Below are 6,867 nucleotides of genomic sequence, written 5' to 3' on the forward strand. Positions count from 1 at the left end.
ACACCACCACACACACACACCACACACACCATACACACACACCACACACACACCACACACATACACACCACACACACACCACACACACACAAACCATACACACATACACACCACCACACCACACACACATACCACCACCACACACCACACACACACCACCACCACACACCACACACATACCACCACCACACACCACACACACACACACACACACACACCACCACCACTACACATACAAGTACGTGCACAAATAAATAAATAAATGAGTCTTTAAAAAAAACAATTATTACTTTGTGATTTTAAAAAAAGTAATAAGAAATAAGTTTTCAGTGGTTTGGAGGAAATAGAAGAAAATTTCAATAGGACCCATAGGCCCCGCCTCAGGGGACACAGTAACTGGGCATGACTCAGCCTTCTTCGCAGAAAACAGTAATGTGTTTAAGGATTCAGGGCTTTTATTTCTGCAAAGATGCAGATGTACTTCTTGCCCTCTGTCCCACTAAGAACATCTGGACACCACAGGCACTAGGCAGAAAGCAGTCACCAGAACACTCTGCAGGAGAGCAATGAAGAGAGGCTAGGGCCTGGCCCCAACAGGGCTGGTACAGCACTGGCTTCTCTTGCTATTTTCATATACACAAGACTTGCATGGACCTTGTGTTCCTTACTAAAGAACGCAAATGAACACAGGCAATGAGAATTGACTTTCTTTGGCCCAGGACCAGGAAAGAGACTTGGTAGAAAGAGACAAACTTAGACCATCTCTGACTGTCTCAAGCCAAATATTACAGGAAAAACAAAACATCTGTCTCTTATCCTGACCAGTAAAGATAAAATGGAAACAATCTAGACTCCCACTTTGCCAGGCTATAGAAGGCTTCTAACATCTTTGCCAGATTGGAGTCAGAGTGGACCAAGTAGCGATCAGGCCCTTCCAGTTCTGCTGAATGGCAACATTCCCACCCTCCCAGAAGGATCAGGGTGCTGCTTGTCACTTCCCATACCAGGTATCAGAAGAAGCCCTGGGAGAGGCAGAGGTGATGAGGTCACATCCCATTGCTTCAGTGTCAGAGAGGGACACAAGACCAACAGTAACAGGTATACCATCCTCCCAACTAGGGCCATATCAGAAAAAGCCAAATGGGGAGCCAGAAACCTTGCTTCTCCCACAAATCCCACCCCGATCAGAGGCCTCCATCAGAGAAGACTCTGTTGGCAGTGAGCAGTAGAGACTCATTACTAGTCAAATGCTGAAGCTGTTGAGTTTTCAGGCCAAACCAGGTGTGATGGTTTGTACATACTTGGCCCAGGGAGTGGCACTATTAGGAGGTATGGCCTTGTTGGAATAGGTGTGTCACTGTGGGTGTGGGCTTAAGACCCTCATCCTAGCTGCCTGGAAGTCAGTATTCTGCTAACAGCCTACAGATGAAGATGTAGAACTCACAGCTCCTCCTGTATCATGCCTGCCTTGACACTGCCATGCTCCCACCTTGATGATAATGGACCAAATCTCTGAGCCTGTAAGCCAGCCCCAATTAAATATTGTCCTTATAAGAGTTGCTTTGGTCATGGTGTCTGTTCACAGCAGTAAAACCCTAACTAAGACTCCGAGACATCTATAACATCCCCTCCAAGGCTGAGAGAGACGCAAAGAGCACAAGAGCCAGAGGATGGAGGAGCGTTGTGAAATGATGTCTTCTAGACATGACATGGCCATTGCACACATGAACTCACATCAGCCATAGCTACCTGCACACGACTGGGGCCACTGATGTTCCACTGTGAGTGGCGAAGAACCTATAGAGCTCCACTCCTACCTGAAGAACAGTGAGTAGTTAGTGCTTGGTATAGGAGGGAACGTCATAGTCCTTGGTGGTACAGCCACTAGTAAGTTGCCCTTGTTCAGGTAGTCTCCCACCATTCTCATGTGGACAACACTAGTTAACTGCAGAGGGGCACACATAAGAAAAAGACATAAGGATCTGGGGGAGATGGCTCAGTGGGCAAAGAAAACATGCTAGGAAAGCAAGAGGTTCTGAGAAGTCTCCTGGACCCACACAGAATCCATGCCTGTCCACCTGGACCTGTAATCCCAACACTAGGGCCTGGAGACAGGCAATTCCCAGAACTCACTAGCCAGTCAGCAGAAAGGACAAGCTCCTAGCTCAGTGAGAGACTCTGACTCAAAACATAAGTGAGGAAGAGTCGTAAAGGAAGATACCAACTGTCCTCCTCTGGCCTCAGCATGTACAAGCATGGACACACAAAACTCCCCTACATGTGTGTAACACACACTCACACACACACATGCACAGACACACACACATGCATGCACACACACATATATACACACATAGACACTCATGCACACATGTGCACACACACACACATATATATACCATGAAAGTAGGACAAAGGGCTTGTTAGGAAGAAGGGGTTCAGTAGGGAGGGGATAAGAGAGAATAAAGGGAGACACAATTAAAGCAGTGTGTGCATGTGTGTGCATGCATGTGTGTGAGCATGTGTGTGAGTATGTGTGAAAGTGTATAATTGTGAGTGAAAGAATAAATTAAAAATTTAATATTAATGGATGGATTCAACAGCTGAATAGAGAAACTAGAGAAGAAGAAAAACAAATCAGTGATCATAGAAATACAGAAATTACCCCATCCTGAATATCAGAGACATAATGGACTGAATTTTTAAATTATTATTATTATTATTATTATTATTATTATTATTATTTTACACATTCACTTCACATCCTACTCACTGTCCCCCTCCCAGTTCCCTCTCCTCAACCCCTCCCCTCCTCTCCCTAGGTATCCCTCCACCCTAGCACATCAAGTCTCTGTGAAACTAGATGCATCCTCTCCCACTGAGGCCAGAGAAGATAGCCCAGCTTGTAGAACATATCTCACTCTCACATACAGGCAACAGCTTTTGGAATAGCCCACACTCCAGTTGTGTGGGATGAAGATCAAGCTGCACATCTGTTACATATGTGCAGGAAGGCCTAGGTCTAGCCTGTGTAGGTTCCAGGTTAGTTGACTCTGCTGGCCTTCCTGTGGAGTTCCTATCCCCTTAGGGGATGCAGTCCTTCCTCCTATTCTTCCATAAGAGTCCCCAAGCTCCATCCACTGTTTGGTTGTGGGTGTCTGCATCTGTCTGAGTCAGCTGGTGGGTGGAGCCTCTCAGAGGACAGCCATGCTACACTCCTGTCTGCAAGCATAACAGAGTATTATTAACAATGTCAGGGATCAGTGCTTGCCCATGGGATGGGTCTCAAGTTGGGCAGGTTATTGGTTGACAGATTAAGAACAAAGCCATGAGTAAAATCAGTCACCAGTTCCATTCATCTTGAGGTTTCTAAAATACATTGGATGGTATGTACAGAATTATAGCACTGTCTCATGTGGTTCTGAATGTATTTAGAGGACAATTTTAAGGAAATTGTATTACAAGTGAAGGAGGTAAAAGTCTATAAAAAGAAATAAGTTTCTATATTCCACTTGAACTGCTCATCCTAAATTAGACTAGATTATAAAAAGTTAAGTAAATGTAAGATAACATCTTCAGCAACCACTAAGAGATCTAGCAAAGAGATTGGTTCACACTGGATAAGTCAATGTTATGTTAAACATGTCCTGGTAGCTCACAGGAACATAAAGAAAATATAAAAATACTGAATATGGCTGGGGCATATTCAGTTGATAGAGTACTTGCCTAGCATGCATAATATTCCAGGTTTGAGTTATAGCATCACAAAAAAAAGTGTGTGATAATTTATGCCTGGAAACTCAGTACTTAAGAAGTAAAGGCTGGGGGAGTAGAAGTTCAAGGTTGCCCGTAGCCTCATAACAAGTTCAAAACTATCCTGGAATACATGAGAACCTAATTCAAAAGTACTAAATAAAATAAAATAAAATAAAATAAAATAAAATAAAATGACATATTTAAGGCCTAACACACCATTATTTACATTACATATAAAAGGTCTGCATGCCAAGCTTAATAGTGATTCTCAGAGTGTATTTTAAAAATATGACTCCATCCTACGCTGTCTTAGCTCTAATGATATTAAGATATAGATTATGAGTTTAAAAATGAAAACTATGTGTCACATAAACTTTAATCAAAAGAAAGTGGGGGGAGGCATAGGAATGCCTGATAAATACATTTCAGAGCAAAGACAAGCAAAGAAAGTGCAAGAAAATATGCACATTGATTTAAATGTGATTCCACCGGGAAGACAGTGATTTTTAACAATCATACACCAAACAACTGAGCTGACAAATACCAGAATTCAAAACCAACAGAACTTGGAAGACGTAGGCAAATACACATTTGTTTGTATGGCAGGAAACTTTAATAGTCTCCCCCTTCAACAACTGATAGAACAACTAGAAAGGAAATCAGTAAGACTATAGACACCAACATCTCTACATAGACTATCTAGTCATGGCCAAATAGGTTAGGTAACAAATATCAAGACTGACTGGGCCATCAAGCAAAATCACAAATCTCCAAAAGGGTCATAAATTCACACATGACATTTTACCCCTGCTGTGATTTAAATGTGGTTTTCTTCTCTTGTTCCACCCTTACCACCACCTCTGGCTCCATGGGCATGAAGCTTGGTCCCCAGTGTTACAGTATGGCCTTAGAAGATAGTATTGTAGTTCTCATGGTATCTTGGTTATTTCTCTAGAGAGGGTCACTACATAAAAGAATAGAATAGTCACTCTGACTTCCTGTCTTCACATGTAGATCCTCTCATGAGTCCTCCTGCCCATGACCTTACCTGCCATGACATCCTGTAGTCAGGGTAGGACCTTCATGATCCTGAAGGCTTTGTGCCTTCAAAACCATGAGATAAATAAACCTCTTTTCTTTATGAAGAACCAAGCCTTGGGTATTTCATTAAAATATCAGAAAACTGGCAAATACAGTCACAAAGAGTAACACTCAGTCTTCATGTACTCTTTCAGAGATGTCATTGCCATGACTGCTTAGGCATAGACACATCATGCCTCTGTGCCTCACAGATCCTTTCAGAACACTGACCATTGCCACTCTTGGCACTGAATCCTTCATACCTTCAGCTTCTTCATAGTTCCCTTTTCAAAGCAGTGTGTCTGGAGAGGCCTCACTGAAATGTCCTGAATCTCCCAACCCTCTCCCCTCTAAGGGGGCTAAGATTGGGTCTCTATTGAGAAATTAAGACTCTAAAGAGAACATCCAAAACATCTTTTGCCTACTAGAGAGCCTATGCCAGCTCTCCATACACACAACAGACCCATCCACTGACCTCCTAAGCACTTTCAGTGGAAGGCTTCAGTTACCCTTAAGAACCAGGCTTGGTTTTCTATCTTCCCCTGAGTACCACCCTAGCCCAGGACTCACTTCTCACACATAAGAACTCTTGACTGCAATAAGTCACCAGTTAACATGAGCTCTGAGAGTTCCACACTATCATACCTGATGATCTTGCTAGAGTGAATTCTTATCTTCAGGTCAGGTTGTTTTTCACTAGAAATGAATCAAAGTCGGGCACAGGACCAGCTCCCTCAGGAAGAGCAAGTGAGGACAGGTGGAACACACACACACACATACACACACACACACGCATGCCCTCATGTGATAGCTGTTCCCAGCAACCTGAAGTGGAAAGATGGATGAATTACTCACACACTGAAAGGAGCTTCAGAATATGCAAACGGCCCAACACTTGGAGGGTCAAAAATGAAGGAAAAGAGATGTCACATGGGAAGATGGTCACCAGCTTCAGTGCCATGTTGGCTTGGCTAGGATTCTGGCTCAGTCACTTTTTACTGTGAATGTTTGTGAGAGCTGCTCTTTCCACATTCAACTTGTTGAAACCATAATAAAAGGACAACAACGCCAGAGTTGTGAGGATTCTCCACCTACCCACTCCAGGATTTCAGTGTGACTCTCAGAGGCAAAGTCTGAGGACACAGAAACAGCTTGAAGAGCAGGGTACAGAATGGAGAATCACAGGAGACTCAGCTCCTGCAGAGGAAGGGGAAGGATGTTAGAATCTCAAGAGTCCAGCTGAGCAAGCAGGTCAGAGCCAAGTTCAACAAAGACAAAGGCCACGATCATCTAACAATAAAAAAGCCAGACTCATTTTAAAACCCCATACACCAAGAACAAAAATATAGTGGCAGGTGAATGATTCTAGGTGAGCCCTCCCATGGAGCATCACCACAGAGAAGCTATCAGCAGAATATTAGGTTAAGGACATGAAGACCACAGCACTAGCTTCCCTCAGGCCCACCAGACAACAGTATAGTTCACATCCAAACTCTTCCATGACCATCTATGTGACCTTAGGCAAATTGCTTGACCGATCTGTGTCATAGTTACCTAGCAGAGAAATGGGGAGAGTTTGGGCTTGGCTGAATAGGAGCATTGTAGGAATTAAATGTGATAGTATCTCTGGGATTCTTGCAACACTATTCAGAGCACAGAACTCAGTGTCCACTGGGCATTAGCTACCATCACAGTTATTACAAATATTAACATTGGTGCCCTTCTCCAGTGGCTGCCAAGGAAACCACCTAAGAAACAATCATTTCTAATTTTCGTGGGGCACAGAGAATAAGAGTAAAATGCATCAAGATGTGAAGAAAAAAAGAACCAAAACATAAAGGTGAGTGTACTCGTCAGGGTCAACAGGACCCTGACATGGCTACCAACTTCAGAAGAGACTCGAACATCGGAAGAGGCTGGAAGGCCACTGTGTACACTGCTCCTGGAGAGGCTTGAAGGCCACTGTCTACGATGCTCCTGGATCTGCACTATCATTTCCAACATGGGCAATATTTCAATCCTATATTTCAG

General features: G+C 43.5%; 1 long non-coding RNA gene across 1 annotated transcript in view; it reads right to left on the reverse strand.

Moving 5' to 3' along the window:
- LOC114620740 overlaps nucleotides 1-6,335 on the reverse strand; it is a 10,914-nt gene extending 4,579 nt beyond the window's left edge. Inside the window, exons 1-2 of the long non-coding RNA XR_003711348.1 lie at nucleotides 6,302-6,335; nucleotides 5,407-5,661 (exon numbers count right to left, since the gene is read on the reverse strand). This is a non-coding gene — a long non-coding RNA (uncharacterized LOC114620740). The remainder of the gene's footprint in view (nucleotides 1-5,406; nucleotides 5,662-6,301) is intronic.
- Between the last annotated feature and the right edge of the window lie 532 nt (nucleotides 6,336-6,867).

Source organism: Grammomys surdaster, unplaced genomic scaffold (assembly GCF_004785775.1).
Source record: "Grammomys surdaster isolate TR1022 unplaced genomic scaffold, NIH_TR_1.0 170, whole genome shotgun sequence".
Lineage (NCBI taxonomy): Eukaryota > Metazoa > Chordata > Mammalia > Rodentia > Muridae > Grammomys > Grammomys surdaster.